Below are 19638 nucleotides of genomic sequence, written 5' to 3'. Positions count from 1 at the left end.
ATAATAGCCAAATCCACAACCACACGTATGGAAGACAACAGTTTGCCTCGATGACCATGTGACTGAGATCTTTGGCCTAGAGAATTTATGGAGCATTTCACATTAATAAAACAGGAGTAACCGAGCAACCAGCATTATTTTATATTTATTAATATACCTCCTACCTTTGTATGCTGATTGATACGCTCGAAAGATGTCTGCTTCAATGTGTGCTGTTATGTAGGTATTTTTGGCTTAAAATTGATCAAATTGATAAAATTTATTGATATGTTTGCAGTGCATAGGTGTCTTTGATCGCAAAATGCTTCAAGACCGATTTTCTGTTTTAGACAAACATATCTATAAGTTGAAATATGTTACTGCTACTAGATTGACATACGTTCACCAAACAACAAATGGCGCAGAACGGCGCTGTTATTACGTTCATAAAGTTGGCTTCAAATTCGGATTCGGATTCCAGCACCACATTCGTGGAAAAAATGACAAAAATGGACCCCTCAGAATCGATTTAAATTAACAGGATAGATAGACCAGGACATGCTTATTACGAAAATAAATCACCTAGGCTTGGCACCCCCTAAGAACTGAGGAATCTTAGGTCAAAGTTCAAGGTCATTCTCGGCGGACCCTTTGGATTCTCGTAAAAATTGGTACAACTATAGTCCATGAAAAGCTGATTTCAAAAATATCAATTTCTTACTTTGGCAAGCAGCACGAACTGATATATAGTAGGTCAAAGGTCAGAATCAAGGTCACGTATGTGTAATACAGGAAGTGGAAGTGACCACGTGGCCAGGTGAGAAAGGAGGACCCCTTAGATTTCAATAATTTTTTGCTCAATGATGCAAACAATGTTGGAGATGCTACTGCTGGTTTTTCTTGTTTTGGCAAGGTCAAACTACGGAGAAATGACGGGTCAAAGGTCAAGGTCATTTTTAGCGGACCCTTTCGATTCACATATAAATTTTTATCCCAATACAATTTTTAATGCTGGTTATTATTCTGCGTATTGTTAGGCTTGGCAGGTCTTAAATTATTTTAAAATATTTAAATAATTTAACCTTTAATTCACCTATCCCAACATGGCTACCGTGCGAGCACCTATCAAAACCTTGATGAAAATAACAAACCGAAAATCTGAGAAACGCGATTTGACCTTGGACGTGCCCCGTGCCAGTGCACTGGCCTTACCTTAGGGGTGCTGAAGAACTTGATTTGGTAGGTATAGTGTGTTTTGGTGTGGGTTATTGTAATTTTAATGTATTGCACATTGCCTGATTTGCGACACAACTTACAAAATTGAAATAGCAGTCGTAAGTAGTGTCAGTGTCGCAAGTTGACCTTGCCTTGGGGTATACCGAATAGGTCACAGGTCATTCGGGTCATTGCCTCGAAAGTTACGTGGTACGTGTAAAATTGTTTGAACTTGAGATCCTGAAAATTTTGTTGCAATCCGTTGATGCTAATGCAAGTTATAGAGCTTGAACTGACAGGTCGTCTATGAGGCCTCCATCCATGCAAGCGAGGCAGCAAGAGTGTTGAAAATGGTCCATAATATGCTATTTCACATTTATTGGGGTATTCAGGAATTGGAAGTAGCCTAACACCATTCCAGCAACTACTGGCGAATCCAGAAAGGCGGTGTTGGACGTTGCAAGGGTCATCCCCCAAAATTCTCCCGATTCCAAAAACGTGTCCCAGATGACCCCCATGACCTCCAATGAGCTCTGCGATGACCCCAAGTTGACCTTTTTGACCTGACGTGTCCCAGATGACCTCCGTGACCTCCAGTTTAGCTCTAATAACTCTAAGCTGACCTCTGTGACCTGGCATGTCCCAGATGACCTCCATTTGAGCTCTGTGTGACCCCAACTTGACCTCTGGGACCTCACGTGTCCCATATGACCTCTGTAACCTCTAAGTGATCTCTCTGATGACCCTAAGCTGAACTCTGTGACCTGACATGTCCCAGAAGACCCCCAGTTGAGCTCTGTGATGACCATAAGTTGACCTCTGTGACCTAACGTGCCCCCAAGTTGCCCTTTGTGACCGACGTGTCTCAGCTGCACCAGTGGTCTCCAATTGAGCTCTGTGATGACCCCAAGTTGACATCTGTGACCTGACGTGTCTCATATGACCTCTGTAACCTCTATGTAGGTATAGGTATAGGTATAGGTATATAGATAATGGACTTGGGGTAGCAGTATGCTATTTGTTGTCCATGTCATTGTTGGCAAGGAAACATGTCAGGGTACTCATTGAGGTTGGAGGTCACAGGTCACAGTTGGCTTTGAGCTGGAGGTGCTTATCTAGCTTAGCTTTAAATGTAGCAGTGGTGTCAGCAGACACAACATCATCTGGTAGCTTGTTCCAGTCATTAGCCACCCTCTGTGAGAAGAACCTTTGTCTGGCTTGATGGACTGACTGCTCCTTGTGTAATTTCATATGGTGACCTCTTGTGTTTGTCGTCCTCAGTTTGAAAAACTTCTCTCTCCTCACATTGAGCTTCCCTGACATGATTTTATACGTCTCAATCAAGTCGCCTCTTTTTATCCTGTCTTTAATAGATACGGTCTTCAGGACTTTTAGTCTTTCTTGGTATGGCCTGTGCTTTAACCCCCTCACCAATCTTGTAGCTCTGCGCTGGATGTTTTCGAGGAGACTGATATCTTGAACAGCTTGGGGACCCACAGCTTGTATACAGTAGTCCAGGTGTGGTCTCACATATGAGTTGAAGAGGCTGGTGAAGTTTGTTGCTGTGATTTGGTCAAAGGACCTCTTTATCATTCGGAGAGCTACCATTGCTTTGCTCGCAGCTCTTTGACAGTGACTAGTAGGTCGAAGGTCGTTTGTTATAGTCACCCCCAGGTCTCGCTCCTTATCTGTGACTTCTAGTTTGACTCCTCTAATACTGTAAGATCTTTTTGGGTTATGTGGTCCACAGTGCATCACTTTACACTTTTGGGGGTTGAATTCAAGAAGCCATTGTTCAGTCCATTGCGAGAGTCTATCTAGGTCTGCCTGAAGTTGTTCTGAGTCCTCTGAATTTCTGACCTTGCGATAAATCTTCATGTCATCTGCAAACAGTTTTGCGTCGCACTGGACCAATGTGGGCAATTCGTTGACATATATCACAAACAGGATGGGTCCCAATACTGAGCCCTGCGGAACTCCGCTGGTCACAGCCTCTTCTCTAGATTCTTGGTCATGAACTACTACCTTCTGAGTCCTGTCCTGAAGAAAGTTTGTGATCCATTGAAGCACTCCTGCTTTGACACCATAGGCAGCCAGCTTCTTAACAAGTCTTCGGTGGGGCACAGAATCAAAGGCCTTTTTAAAGTCACAATAGATGATGTCCAGTCCACTGCTGCTGTCCAGTATGTGTGTCCAATCCTCCAGAGCCTCTAGAAGATTGGTCAAACATGATTTTCTGGGTACAAAGCCATGCTGTTCTTTGCAGATGAGATCTTTCTCTAATAGATGGTTGAGCAGGTGCCTTTTGATAATTCTTTCCATGACCTTACATGCATGACTAGTCAGACTCACAGGCCTGTAGTTACTTGCCAGTTTTTTGGAGCCTCCCTTGAAGAGTGGTACCACTGCTGCTCTCTTCCAAGCTGTTGGTAGCTGTCCGCTTGTCATGGACTTTTGGAATATCTGCATGAGTGGGTATGCTAGCTCAGGTGCACAGTTTTTCAAGAGAAAGGGGGAAACATCATCCGGTCCTGATGCCTTGTCTTCAGTCAACGTTTGAAGTTCATGGAGTACTTCCTGAAAAGTAATGTTAATATCCTCGAGTGATTCTCCTTCTTCCACCTGACTTTCAAAAGCTGGCAAAACACCGCCTTGTTCTTTTACAAAAACTGAGCAAAAGAATGTTTGTAGTTCATCTGCAATCTCTTTCTTTGTTGCTATCACAGTGCCATCAGGTTTGACTAGTTCCATCACTTTGTCTCTTGTTTTGCTTTGCAGTCTTACATATTTGGCTATCTTCTTTGGCATTATCTTAGCTGACCTTGCCAGCTCTTCCTCATACAACCTTCTTGTCTGCCGGATGTGACTCGTGGTCTCGTTTCTGATCCTGGTAAACTTCTTCAGATTCTCTGCTGTTTGTTCTTTTCTGTACTGCTTGTAGGCTTTATATTTACGCTTCACTTGCTTATCTAGTGCTTTATTCCACCACGGTGGTGACAGTTTTGTTTTTCTTCTGCCTTTGAATAGAGGAACATACTTCTTTCTGCAATCGTGTAACTTATCAACAAAGAATGTCCATGCTGCTTCAACATCCATGTTTTCTATCACATCCCACTGCACCTGTGCTAGCTCATGACGGATAGAATCATAGTTACCAGCTCTGTAATTGTATCTGAGTTGTTCCTTGGCCTCCCTGTTTTCAGAGTGTATTCTATAGTCCCATATTATCACACAGTGATCACTTTTTCCTATTGGAGCTTCATATTTGACTTCCTCAACATTGTTTTCCTGATTAGTGAGGATGAGGTCCAGGGTAGAGGGGGCTGTACCTGCTCTGTGCCTGGTGCTGGATTTCACATGCTGGGTTAAGTAACAGTCTTGTACTATGTTGTAAAACTGAGTGGCATCAGAGTTTGGTGGTCCTGAAATTGCACCAGTGTCCCAATCAATTTCTCTGTAATTAAAGTCTCCCATAACCAGGTAGTCTGTAGCACTAATTGTTTTCATTTTCTCTAGCAACTTCAGCAGTTCTTGATTATTTTCCCGATCACTGTTTGGTGGTCTGTAGCAGATGCCCACCACTATTGTGTTCCCAGGCCTTGTGTGAATTCTACACCATGCTGCTTCTTCAAAGTTTGAATTGTTCAAAATATCACACTCGCTGACCCTTAAATGATCTGCCACAAGAAGTAGAACACCTCCACCTTTACAACCATCAGGTCGGGACTTACTGGCTGCTACTTGATAGCCTTGAATGTGAATCTCATCCTTCTGCCACACTTCTGTCAGTCCTATAATGTCTGGCTTATGAATGTCCACCCTGTTCACAAACTCTTCCATCTTGTTTCCTAAGCTATTGACATTAGAGTAGAAGCATGACAAAACTTTGTTGAGAGTCACACTACTGTTCTCTTGGGACCACCTTGTTCTGAAAGATCCTGTGTGTCTCCTTGCCTTTTCTTTTGAGTTCGTCCCTCAGTTCTTTTTGCTTTGATCTTTCTTCTGGCGACAGATCCTTGGTGATGTACCTGTTCTTGAACCCTACATCTGTTAGTCTGAACCTCTTTTTGTACAGGTCCTCTAGTTGCTCTTTGTCTTTAAGTTTCACCAAAAGCAATCTCGGTTTGTCGGATGAAGTGTCTCTTCTGCCAAGACGGACCACGTCTAGCAAATCTATATGAGTGTCGTTGCCTCGCAGGGCCCTAGACATCTCTTGGATCCTTTCCTTGTCATATTCCTTCCTTACCTCTGTCTCGCTTGACTCTGACTCTGGCAGGTTGTGAATGATCAGGTTCATGTCCCTTTTCTCGTTGCTCGTTTGAACAGCTTTCTTTATCGTGTCCGAGCTCTGTAGGATAACCTTTTTCTGTTCGCTTAGTTTTTCTACTACTTTCTTCTCCATTTCATTTATTTTTTTCTCGATCCCTTTCTCTACAGTTTTCTCATCCTTGTCTTTGCCAATTGCTTCTATGACATTCTTTTCTACCTGCTCTACTCTAGAGATCACTTGTTGCAGTGAAACCGAGACCTTGAATTTCATTCTGCATGTTTCGCACACCCAGAAGAGGTCGTGTAGGTCGATGGCTTTAAAAGCCTCAACACTTAGGCCCTGACAGCTCGGGTGGAACCAGTCATTACAGCCTTCGCATTCTATAGAATCTTGTTTCTTCCCGATAGTTTTGCCACATGGTTTCCCAGTACTTCCTCTGCACTGGAATGCCTTACCTTTCTTTGATTTCTTTTTGCTTTGCACAGTCACAAACCCCTCCTCAGCACTTTCATTCCCGCCACTTTCATGTTCGCTTTCCTGGCCTTGAGACAATTGTGACGCAGGGGTCTCACGCGATGCAAGACCCTTTACCATTTTATGTCAGTTTCAAAAATGTTCTGACACTTGAAAACTTGCATGAACAAATTTCAATGCTAAGCTAGGCCTCCAAAAGTGGGAATAAAAGGAAAAAGCAGTTATTAAATGATCTAAGCGTAGGAGCAGTTCAGGAGCTGGCAGTGACCTCTATGATGATCCCAAGTTGACCTCTGTGAGCTGATGTGTCCCAGATAACCCCCATGATCTCCATCAGAGCTCTGTGATGACCCCAAGTTGACCTCTGTGACTTGACGTGTCCCATATGACCTCTGTGACCTCAAGTGACCTCTCTGATGACTCCAAGCTGATCTCTGTGACCTGACATGTCCCAGATGACCTCCAATTGAGCTCTCTGATAACCGCAAGCTGACCTCTGTGACCTGACATGTCCCATATGACCTCTGTGACCTCTAAGTGACCTCCCTCATGACCCCAAGTTGACCTGTGTGACATGACATGTCCCATATGACCTCTGCGACCTCTAAGTGATCTCTCTGATTACCCCAAGCTGACCTCTGTGACCTGACGTGTCCAAGATGACCCCCATGACCTTCAATCGAGCTCTGTGATGACCCAGGTTGACCTCTGTGACTTGACATGTCCCAGATGACCTCCGTAACCTCCAATTGGGCTCTTTGATGACCCCAAGCTGACCTCTGTGACCTGACGTGTCCCAGATGACCCTCAATTGAGCTCTGTGATGACCCCAAGTTGACCTCTGTGACTTGACGTGTCCCATATGACCTCTGTGACATCAAGTGACCTCTCTGATGACTCCAAGCTGATCTCTGTGACCTGACATGTCCCAGATGACCTCCAATTGAGCTCTCTGATAACCCCAAGCTGACCTCTGTGACCTGACATGTCCCATATTACCTCTGTGACCTCTAAGTGACCTCCCTCATGACCCCAAGTTGACCTGTATGACCTGACGTGTCCCAGATGACCTCCGTGACCTCCAATTGAGCTCTGATGACTCCAAGCTGACCTCTGTGAACTGATATGTCCCAGATGACCTCCAATTGAGCTCACTGATGACCCCCAAGTTGACCTCTGTGATCTGACGTGTCCCATATGACCTCTGCGACCTCTAAGTGACCTCTCTGATGACCTTAAGCTGACCTCTGTGACCTGACGTGTCCCAGATGACCTCCGTGACCTCCAATTGAGCTCTGATGACTCCAAGCTGACCTCTGTGACCTGATATGTCCCAGATGACCTCCAATTGAGCTCTTTGATGATCCTAAGCTGACCTCTGTGACCTGACGTGTCCCAAATGACCCTCAGTTGAGCTCTGTGATGACCCCAAGTTGACCTCTGTGACTTGACGTGTCCCATATGACCTCTGTGACATCAAGTGACCTCTCTGATGACTCCAAGCTGATCTCTGTGACCTGACATGTCCCAGATGACCTCCAATTGAGCTCTCTGATAACCCCAAGCTGACCTCTGTGACCTGACATGTCCCATATGACCTCTGTGACCTTTAAGTGACCTCCCTCATGACCCCTAGTTGACCTGTGTGACCTGACGTGTCCCAGATGACCTCCGTGACCTCCAATTGAGCTCTGATGACTCCAAGCTGACCTCTGTGAACTGATATGTCCCAGATGACCTCCAATTGAGCTCACTGATGACCCCCAAGTTGACCTCTGTGACCTGACGTGTCCCATATGACCTCTGCGACCTCTAAGTGACCTCTCTGATGACCTTAAGCTGACCTCTGTGACCTGACGTGTCCCAGATGACCTCCGTGACCTCCAATTGAGCTCTGATGACTCCAAGCTGACCTCTGTGACCTGATATGTCCCAGATGACCTCCAATTGAGCTCACTGATGACCCCCAAGTTGACCTCTGTGATCTGACGTGTCCCATATGACCTCTGCGACCTCTAAGTGACCTCTCTGATGACCTTAAGCTGACCTCTGTGACCTGACGTGTCCCAGATGACCTCCGTGACCTCCAATTGAGCTCTGATGACTCCAAGCTGACCTCTGTGACCTGATATGTCCCAGATGACCTCCAATTGAGCTCTTTGATGATCCTAAGCTGACCTCTGTGACCTGACGTGTCCCAAATGACCCTCAGTTGAGCTCTGTGATGACCCCAAGTTGACCTCTGTGACTTGACGTGTCCCATATGACCTCTGTGACATCAAGTGACCTCTCTGATGACTCCAAGCTGATCTCTGTGACCTGACATGTCCCAGATGACCTCCAATTGAGCTCTCTGATAACCCCAAGCTGACCTCTGTGACCTGACATGTCCTATATGACCTCTGTGACCTTTAAGTGACCTCCCTCATGACCCCAAGTTGACCTGTGTGACCTGACGTGTCCCAGATGACCTCCGTGACCTCCAATTGAGCTCTGATGACTCCAAGCTGACCTCTGTGACCAGGGGCGGCGCCACGGGTTTTCGATAGGGGGGGACGGGGACCGAAAATCGAAAATCCCAAAAGTAGATACTGATCGTGTATGCAAAAAAAAACGAGGCACGTAACGCCGCGAAACTTGGCAAGGCCCAAAACACATCGAATGGTGCATCCCGTTTCCAAACTTATCCTAGGACACCTAAGATCGATCACCTTTTCAAGCATCCTTGCCTCTAAATCAAAATTTGCAGTCTTGCCAACTCAAAGCTGGTTTCCTACAAGCTGCGAATTGCTTAGGTATGAGTAGCAGTGACAGCTATTCTCACGTTTCGTACTTTCAAATTTTCGATCTTACGTCTGGTCAGCTTCAGGGCTTCACCATCATATAGTCATGGAGGAAAAGTGGGAATGTCTTCTGCTCTGATAAGTGCGCCAAAACTGCAATATAATTTCAGAATCATGACATCACCACCTGATCCATATGCAACGGGCAGGGTGCAGCTAATGGCTAGCCGTCAGTGGTCATGTCATCGGTGGTCATTCAAAAGGTCACGCTAGGTCATGGAAGGTCACCAGCCGTTATTTGATCACACTTTCTGATGATTTTACTTGCCAAGAGCTTCGCGGGAAAAACGAGCGATGCACCGTTGAAAAAAATTGAGTGAAAGGGTCTCAGGTCCGGTGACATCTGCAGGTGAAATGCCCCAGGGTAGGATTCCGGTGCTTGTTGATTAACTTCGTCAAAAATGGCAGTAGAGCTGTGATGTCGGCACCATTGTGTTCGTCATGATCGAGCTGGCACGACCTGCATCGTTCTCATATTCACCCTCCAATCGTAACAACTACAGCAGGGATTGGCAAATGGCGGGGCACCCCCTTTGGGAGGTAATGAAGGTCTCTGGAAACCTCATCCCACATCTCTTTAGCATTAGTGGCTCTCCTTATGGAACAGGTTTCTTGACTGGTCTGTTTCGCCCCAGAATTCAAAGACTAGTCAAGGTAAAACCGAGCGCACCATCAGTGAGCACAATTTGATAAGCTGGTGTATCTCAATTTTCATGTAGAACCTTGCACGTATCACGGACCTAAAACCCTTTCGTGCACTCGTGCAAAAGCAACTGCCATGTTTCAACAGCTGGTAATGGCATTTTCACAGCCGCTGACGTAAGAAGGGGAGGGATGGGGGGCTCGATTAGACCCCCAGCCGTTCGGCCGCCGACCGAACTTAGTTTTGCAGAAAAAAAAACGAGTGCTATCGAACCCCTTGACGAGAGGGAGCCGATGCTATATCCAATTATAAGGTCTTGGGCTACTGCGTGCTTTTTTGGTCCTGCCTGTGATCTATCCGAACACTTCTCCCCACAAGTGCTGGGGTTAAATGGCATACCTAGATTTCAAATGGTTCCTGTGGTAGAACTGCCATGCTTGAATTTGACTAATTAGGAATGGAAAATTTTCATATAGTAACGGAAATCTATGGAATTTCAGTGAACTTGGTTTTATCGGCAATGGGGTCTGGCAGTGGGGTGGGGAGGTAATAAGTAATAACCCTGCCTGGCGCCCCAAAAAGGGGGCACGATCCCCGAGGCCCTGCCGATCACCTTATAACTACAGGCATCACAGCTCCACACCTTTTGCAGATGGCCAGGACCCCCTGCGATGCATCCCAACAGCAATCTTTATTCAGAACCTGCCTTGATTAACCAACGATGCATTAAATGCGACGGATAGCTCTATAATGCATTATTATCAACTATTGAACGGGCCTCGCCGATAGGGGGGTACTGTACCCCCCTAACTTTCGATAGCGGGGGACCTGTCCCCCCGTCCCCCCCGGTGGCGCCGCCCATGTCTGTGACCTGATATGTCCCAGATGACCTCCAATTGAGCTCTTTGATGATCCTAAGCTGACCTCTGTGACCTGACGTGTCCCAGATGACCCTCAGTTGAGCTATGTGATGACCCCAAGTTGATCTCTGTGACTTGACGTGTCCCATATGACCTCTGTGACATCAAGTGACCTCTCTGATGACTCCAAGCTGATCTCTGTGACCTGACATGTCCCAGATGACCTCCAATTGAGCTCTCTGATAACCCCAAGCTGACCTCTTAGACCTGACATGTCCCATATTACCTCTGTGACCTATAAGTGACCTCCCTCATGACCCCAAGTTGACCTGTATGACCTAACGTGTCCCACATGACCTCCGTGACCTCCAATTGAGCTCTGATGACTCCAAGCTGATCTCTGTGACCTGATATGTCCCAGATGACCTCCAATTGAGCTCACTGATGACCCCCAAGTTGACCTCTGTGACCTGACGTGTCCCATATGACCTCTGCGACCTCTAAGTGACCTCTCTGATGACCTTAAGCTGACCTCTGTGACCTGACGTGTCCCAGATGACCTCCGTGACCTCCAATTGAGCTCTGATGACTCCAAGCTGACCTCTGTGACCTGATATGTCCCAGATGACCTCCAATTGAGCTCACTGATGACCCCCAAGTTGACCTCTGTGATCTGACGTGTCCCATATGACCTCTGCGACCTCTAAGTGACCTCTCTGATGACCTTAAGCTGACCTCTGTGACCTGACGTGTCCCAGATGACCTCCGTGACCTCCAATTGAGCTCTGATGACTCCAAGCTGACCTCTGTGACCTGATATGTCCCAGATGACCTCATATTGAGCTCTTTGATGATCCTAAGCTGACCTCTGTGACCTGACGTGTCCCAAATGACCCTCAGTTGAGCTCTGTGATGACCCCAAGTTGACCTCTGTGACTTGACGTGTCCCATATGACCTCTGTGACATCAAGTGACCTCTCTGATGACTCCAAGCTGATCTCTGTGACCTGACATGTCCCAGATGACCTCCAATTGAGCTCTCTGATAACCCCAAGCTGACCTCTGTGACCTGACATGTCCTATATGACCTCTGTGACCTTTAAGTGACCTCCCTCATGACCCCAAGTTGACCTGTGTGACCTGACGTGTCCCAGATGACCTCCGTGACCTCCAATTGAGCTCTGATGACTCCAAGCTGACCTCTGTGACCTGATATGTCCCAGATGACCTCCAATTGAGCTCTTTGATGATCCTAAGCTGACCTCTGTGACCTGACGTGTCCCAGATGACCCTCAGTTGAGCTATGTGATGACCCCAAGTTGATCTCTGTGACTTGACGTGTCCCATATGACCTCTGTGACATCAAGTGACCTCTCTGATGACTCCAAGCTGATCTCTGTGACCTGACATGTCCCAGATGACCTCCAATTGAGCTCTCTGATAACCCCAAGCTGACCTCTTAGACCTGACATGTCCCATATTACCTCTGTGACCTATAAGTGACCTCCCTCATGACCCCAAGTTGACCTGTATGACCTAACGTGTCCCAGATGACCTCCGTGACCTCCAATTGAGCTCTGATGACTCCAAGCTGATCTCTGTGACCTGATATGTCCCAGATGACCTCCAATTGAGCTCACTGATGACCCCCAAGTTGACCTCTGTGACCTGACGTGTCCCATATGACCTCTGCGACCTCTAAGTGACCTCTCTGATGACCTTAAGCTGACCTCTGTGACCTGACGTGTCCCAGATGACCTCCGTGACCTCCAATTGAGCTCTGATGACTCCAAGCTGACCTCTGTGACCTGATATGTCCCAGATGACCTCCAATTGAGCTCACTGATGACCCCCAAGTTGACCTCTGTGACCTGACGTGTCCCATATGACCTCTGCGACCTCTAAGTGACCTCTCTGATGACCTTAAACTGACCTCTGTGACCTGACGTGTCCCAGATGACCTCCGTGACCTCCAATTGAGCTCTGATGACTCCAAGCTGACCTCTGTGACCTGATATGTCCCAGATGACCTCCAATTGAGCTCTTTGATGATCCTAAGCTGACCTCTGTGACCTGACGTGTCCCAAATGACCCTCAGTTGAGCTCTGTGATGACCCCAAGTTGACCTCTGTGACCTGACGTGCCCCCAAGTTGCCCTTTGTGACCGACGTGTCTCAGATGACCCCCATGACCTTCAATCGAGCTCTATGATGACCCCAACTTGACATCTGTGACCTGACGTGTCCCATATGACCTCTGTAGCCTCTACGTGACCTCTCTGATGACCCCTAAGCTGACCTCTGTGAGCTGACGTGTCCCAGATGACCCCCATGATCTCCAACAGAGCTCTGTGATGACCCCAAGTTGACCTCTGTTACCTGACGTGTCGCTGAAGACCTCCGTGACCTTTATTTGAGCTCTGATGACTCCGAGCTGACCTCTGTGACCTGACATGTCCCAGATGAACTCCAATTGAGCTCTCTGCTAACCCCAAGTTGACCTCTGTGACCTGACGTGTCCCAGATGACCCTGAATTGAGCTCTGTGAAGACCCTAAGTTGACCTCTGTGACCTGACGTGCCCCCAAGTTGCCCTTTGTGACCGACGTGTCTCAGATTGCCTCCGTGGTCTCCAATATAGTTCTGTGATGACCCCAAGTTGACCTGTGTGACTTGGCGTGTCCCATATGACCTCTGTGACCTCTAAGTGACCTCTCTGATGACTCCAAGTTGACCTTTGTGACCTGACGTGTCCCAGATGACCCCCATGTCTCTCTCTCTCTCTCTCTCTCTCTCTCTCTCTCTCTCTCTCTCTCTCTCTCTCTCTCTCTCTCTCTCTCTCTCTCTCTCTCTCTCTCTCTCTCTCTCTCTTTCTCTTCACGTGCCGGTGTCGCGGATCCTATAGGCAAATTTTGTACATACCAGTGTTGATCCCAAGTCTCTGACCGGACATGTATTTTTCCTTCCCTTAGGATGCCGGCGGCGGCGACGACAGTGCGCCGGCGCACATCTCTATGGAGGTGGACACGGCGACCCGTGGGCGACCGCCGCTGCCGCGGTTTGCTACAGGTGGCCATGGCCACTAGTCTGTTGGAGGAGGCGCCCCCGGCACAGGTCCCAACCGCCGGAGACGCGGCAGAGACCGGGCAGTGGGCTGGCTTCCAGTCGCAATACGACGCGGTCGTGACAGCGTCTCAGTGCACAGGAGCTGCGGCTGTGGACGATTGTTGAGAGACGGCGCGGGGCACCGATAGAAGCTTGTCTGCTAGAGATCAAATCCTGTCTGCTGGTGGTATATAATGCCGCGTAGCCCCGTGTCCGTGATGATCTTTTAAGGCCGAGCTAGCTACACTAAGCGTGACCGTCCAGGAAACTAGAAAGCACCGACGTGTACTGCGTGTTCGTGCTCACTGGATTCCCTTGATACCGGCTTCTACGATTATCCATATTTTCCTTGAGCTACCGTATGCCCACGCAAGCGTGATAACGAGCGAGTACCATGCCGATAATACGATATGTATGAACAAGAATATCTTGTGATTGAAATTGCACAGCCATGCACTACCGAAGTTCATCGCTGAAATTGCATCTAGACCTGTGTAATTTCTTACTAACAGTAAGAAGCTCGACAGTAGTTTCGGTAGCAGACAGTATGTAGACTACTTGTGTCTTGTAGACAGTAGAGCTCGTCTTGACGGCGAAATGTCATTGTCCAATTTTTCACTGTCCGGCGACCGCGGGATGACATTAACACTGTATGTCACGCCGTGCACATTATGAGCTGACCTTTCCGTGACCTCTCACTGGTAGCCCGCTACATAGCGCCATGAGGGGTCGTTGTGTCTGTCGTTAGGCGTCCCGGCCGGTCCGCCGGTCTCCGGCTGTCTGGGTGACGAGCGGCGTCTGTGGCGACCCCGCTCAGGACGCACCAGCCGCTGGCTCTCCAGCAGACGGCGCACGACCTGGGTGTTGCCTGCTGCCATTATCCATTATCCATTAGCAATCCACATGTGCCTTTGTCTGTTTTCGTTGTGAATAAATGTTTGCCTTGACAAGCGAGCTGAAACATCTTTCAATCGCCCAGTGTCATTCGATGCAATACCCGATCACATGCCGTCGAAAAGGTTATCTCACTCCACGCTGGGGCTCCAAGATTTTCGCGCCTGATGGGGGAGGGGCTGAACCGTGAACCCCCCAGTGAAGGGGCTGAACAGTGAACAGCCCCCCATCCCCTCGATTTCAACTCAGCTCCTTGACTAGATACGTGTGTTGGTACTTGGTAGTATTAGAACGAGTATTAGAACTCTACCTGAGACGAGGCCACTTGAAGCACCTGGTGCCCTCACCCTGCTGACCTTGAAAGACACGAGCCTAAACTTTTAGTGTAGCACATATGCATGCTAAGGCGTGCCAAAGAACGGCGGCGCTACCGTCTGATCGCTTTCAAAATGACCTCACTCTATTTCTCGTCAAAAACTGTAGCTTCATCACCAGGGTTCTATATTTACTTTGAAACTGAACACGCCCAGCGCTGGCACACACGCGGAGCGGCTTCACATGCGCATACACTCGGTCATCACATGTGGGCATTACACGAGGCCCGGCCGAACAGAACTTGGTGCCGCTAGCGGCCTGGTAGTGCACGGTCAGGCACGGCTCGAAGCCGACGCCACTGACGACGGCGAAGCGCTCCATGTCCTTGACTAGCTGTGCGGGACCGATGCGGTCCACGAAGCGGAAAGGTCCGCCGGTGAGTGGCGGGAAGCCGAGACCCAACACGCTGGCTTCGAGGTCGCCACGTCGAGACCTGTCAAAATGCGATGCACTTAAGGCCTACAACTGAGGCAACCACAATCACGAGTCAGGAGTTAGGTTAATGGTGGCAATACGATTCATATAAATAGATTAAGGTAGATAAATCAGGCTATGAACTGAATAATTCGAGTCACATCCACCTTCTCAGCTAGCAATGTGAATCTCTCACCGATGTCGGGCTCGTCTTCCATAGCCTGTTCGGTGAGCCCCAGAAGCCGGGCGCCATCCACAGAGCGGGCGACGAACGCGTCGGCGTACTGGGCCAGACCGAGAGAGCGCAGCCAGCCGCCCACCGGAACGCAGCTCCATTCAGAGACCTGACAAAGAACGGAACGGTCACTCTACCTGTACCATAACATTGCAATATTTTCACTGTCCACGTAGCCATCGGGAGTCGGTGTGCCGAACCCTACCTGTGTGGTAGCAGCGCGAAGCGGAGCGCTGGGCGTCGGGTGCACCACGACCGGCGCCGGCACTCCCACCGGCCACAGCATCACGGCTCAGTCTTAACAGCCTAATATCAGCAAACATCCGTCTCTAGAAAACCAGCAGCACGTGACGTACCGCTAGTAGCCCTGTAGTGCTCGCAGCAGCGTCAAGCTCTCCTGGCGCCAAAAGCGCAGACGGCGTCACGTAGCTCCCGCAGCTGCCATCCAACACCAGGGGGCAGGCGCCGTCCAGGGCCACCGCCAGCTGCTGCAGCTGGGTCAGCAGCTCGGCCTCCCGGCGCGGCCGGCGCAGGGTCGGAGGACGAAGCGACAGCGCGCCGTCAGTTAGAGATGACAGCCGGGTCAGCGCCGGCAGGTCCTCGGGCGGCAGCTCGCGGCGCACGGTCTCCTCGGCGGCGGCACTGAGATCGCGCACGGCGCGCTGCAGCACTGAGAACTGGTGGAACGACGGGTGGTACCAGTCCCGCGCACGACCGGCACACAGCGCAACGAACTCGCCCGGAAAACGCACACTGTCACACGGTGCATCTCCGTCACTTTATTCGACGGGCGCGTCCTCACATCCGAGAACCGACTGGCGTTCACTGTCAGAAGTTCGTGACAGATTAGTGGCCATGGCCACCTGTAGCAAACCGCGGCAGCGGCGGTCGCCCACGGGTCGCCGTGTCCACCTCCATAGAGATGTGCGCCGGCACACTGTCGTCGCCGCCGCCGGCATCCTGCGGGAAGGAAAATACATGTCCGGTCAGAGACTGGGGATCAACATTGGTATGTACAAAATTTGCCTATAGGATCCACGACACCGGCACGTGAAGAGAAAGAGAGAGAGAGAGAGAGAGAGAGAGAGAGAGAGAGAGAGAGAGAGAGAGAGAGAGAGAGAGAGAGAGAGAGAGAGAGACATGGGGGTCATCTGGGACACGTCAGGTCACAAAGGTCAACTTGGAGTCATCAGAGAGGTCACTTAGAGGTCACAGAGGTCATATGGGACACGCCAAGTCACACAGGTCAACTTGGGGTCATCACACAACTCAATTGGAGACCACGGAGGCAATCTGAGACACGTCGGTCACAAAGGGCAACTTGGGGTTAGCAGAGAGCTCAATTGGAGTTCATCTGGGACATGTCAGGTCACAGAGGTCAGCTCGGAGTCATCAGAGCTCAAATAAAAGTCACGGAGGTCTTCAGGGACACGTCAGGTAACAGAGGTCAACTTGGGGTCATCACAGAGCTCTGTTGGAGATCATGGGGGTCATCTGGGACACGTCAGCTCACAGAGGTCAGCTTAGGGGTCATCAGAGAGGTCACGTAGAGGCTACAGAGGTCATATGGGACACGTCAGGTCACAGATGTCAAGTTGGGGTCATCATAGAGCTCGATTGAAGGTAATGGGGGTCATCTGAGACACGTCGGTCACAAAGGGCAACTTGGGGGCACGTCAGGTCACAGAGGTCAACTTCTGGTCATCACAGCGCTCAATTGGGGGTCTTCTGGGACACGTCAGGTCACAGAGGTCAGCTTGGGATCATCAAAGAGCTCAATTGGAGGTTACGGAAGTCATCTGGGACACGTCAAGTCACAAAGGTCAACTTGGGTCATCACAGAGCTCGATTGAAGGTCATGGGGGTCATCTGGGACACGTCAGGTCACAGAGGTCAGCTTGGGGTCATCAGAGAGGTCACGTAGAGGCTACAGATGTCATATGGGACACGTCAGGTCACAGATGTCAAGTTGGGGTCATCATAGAGCTCGATTGAAGGTCATGGGGGTCATCTGAGACACGTCGGTCACAAAGGGCAACTTGGGGGGCACGTCAGGTCACAGAGGTCAACTTATGGTCATCACAGCGCTCAATTGGGGGTCTTCTGGGACACGTTAGGTCACAGAGGTCAGCTTGGGATCATCAAAGAGCTCAATTGGAGGTTACGGAAGTCATCTGGGACACGTCAGGTCACAAAGGTCAACTTATGGTCATCGCAGAGCTCAATTGGGGCCCTTCTGGGACACGTCAGGTCACAGAGGTCAGCTTGGGGTCATCAAAGAGCCCAATTGGAGGTTACGGAGGTCATCTGGGACATGTCAAGTCACAGAGGTCAACTTGGGTCATCACAGAGCTCGATTGAAGGTCCTGGGGGTCATCTTGGACACGTCAGGTCACAGAGGTCAGCTTGGGGTAATCAGAGAGATCACTTAGAGGTCGCAGAGGTCATAAGGGACACGTCAGGTCACACAGGTCAACTTGGGGTCATGAGGGAGGTCACTTAGAGGTCACAGAGGTCATATGGGAAATGTCAGGTCACAGAGGTCAGCTTGGGGTTATCAGATACCTCAATTGGAGGTCATCTGGGACATGTCAGGTCACAGAGATCAGCTTGGAGTCATCAGAGAGGTCACTTGAGGTCACAGAGGTCATATGGGACACGTCAGGTCACAGAGGTCAGCTTGGAGTCATCAGTGCTCAATTGGAGGTCACGGAGGTCATCTGGGACACGTCAGGTCACAGAGGTCAGCTTAAGGTCATCAGAGAGGTCACTTAGAGGTCGCAGAGGTCATATGGGACACGGCAGGTCACAGAGATCAACTTGGGGGTCATCAGTGAACTCAATTGGAGGTCATCTGGGACATATCAGGTCACAGAGATCAGCTTGGAGTCATCAGAGCTCAATTGGAGGTCAAGGAGGTCATCTGGGACACGTTAGGTCATACAGGTCAACTTGGGGTCATGAGGGAGGTCACTTATAGGTCACAGAGGTAATATGGGACATGTCAGGTCACAGAGGTCAGCTTGGGGTTATCAGAGAGTTCAATTGGAGGTCATCTGGGACATGTCAGGTCACAGAGATCAGCTTGGAGAGTCATCAGAGAGGTCACTCTATGTCACAGAGGTCATATGGGATACGTCAAGTCACAGAGGTCAACTTGGGGTCATCACAGAGCTCAACTGAGGGTCATCTGGGACACGTCAGGTCACAGAGGTCAGCTTAGGATCATCAAAGAGCTCAATTGGAGGTCATCTGGGACATATCAGGTCACAGCGGTCAGCTTGGAGTCATCAGAGCTCAATTGGAGGTCACGGAGGTCATCTGGGACACGTTAGGTCACAGAGGTCAGCTTAAGGTCATCAGAGAGGTCACTTAGAGGTCGCAGAGGTCATATGGGACACGTCAGGTCAAAGAGATCAACTTGGGGGTCATCAGTGAACTCAATTGGAGGTCATCTGGGACATATCAGGTCACAGAGATCAGCTTGGAGTCATCAGAGCTCAATTGGAGGTCACGGAGGTCATCTGGGACACGTCAGGTCACACAGGTCAACTTGGGGTCATGAGGGAGGTCACTTTAAGGTCACAGAGGTCATATGGGACATGTCAGGTCACAGAGGTCAGCTTGGGGTTATCAGAGAGCTCAATTGGAGGTCATCTGGGACATGTCAGGTCACAGAGATCAGCTTGGAGTCATCAGAGAGGTCACTTGATGTCACAGAGGTCATATGGGACACGTCAAGTCACAGAGGTCAACTTGGGGTCATCACAGAGCTCAACTGAGGGTCATTTGGGACACGTCAGGTCACAGAGGTCAGCTTAGGATCATCAAAGAGCTCAATTGGAGGTCATCTGGGACATATCAGGTCACAGAGGTCAGCTTGGAGTCATCAGAGCTCAATTGGAGGTCACGGAGGTCATCTGGGACACGTCAGGTCACAGAGGTCAGCTTAAGGTCATCAGAGAGGTCACTTAGAGGTCGCAGAGGTCATATGGGACACGTCAGGTCACAGAGGTCAACTTGGGGGTCATCAGTGAGCTCAATTGGAGGTCATCTGGGACATATCAGGTCACAGAGGTCAGCTTGGAGTCATCAGAGCTCAATTGGAGGTCACGGAGGTCATCTGGGACACGTCAGGTCATACAGGTCAACTTGGGGTCATGAGAGAGGTCACTTATAGGTCACAGAGGTAATATGGGACATGTCAGGTCACAGAGGTCAGCTTGGGGTTATCAGAGAGCTCAATTGGAGGTCATCTGGGACATGTCAGGTCACAGAGATCAGCTTGGAGTCATCAGAGAGGTCACTTGATGTCCCAGAGGTCATATGGGAC

At 49.5% G+C, this 19638-nt stretch overlaps 1 long non-coding RNA gene across 1 annotated transcript; it reads left to right on the top strand.

Annotated features, from left to right (window-relative positions):
- The first annotated feature begins 514 nt into the window (after positions 1 to 514).
- LOC122370615 lies at positions 515 to 14341 on the top strand. The gene is made up of 2 exons (XR_006254585.1): positions 515 to 796; positions 13255 to 14341. It is a non-coding gene; the product is annotated as an uncharacterized LOC122370615 (long non-coding RNA).
- Positions 14342 to 19638: the final 5297 nt, after the last annotated feature.

Source organism: Amphibalanus amphitrite, unplaced genomic scaffold (assembly GCF_019059575.1).
Source record: "Amphibalanus amphitrite isolate SeventyFive unplaced genomic scaffold, NRLGWU_Aamphi_draft 001150F_arrow, whole genome shotgun sequence".
In the NCBI taxonomy this organism is placed as follows: Eukaryota; Metazoa; Arthropoda; class Thecostraca; order Balanomorpha; family Balanidae; genus Amphibalanus; species Amphibalanus amphitrite.
This window is presented reverse-complemented; position numbering and strand designations above follow the sequence as displayed.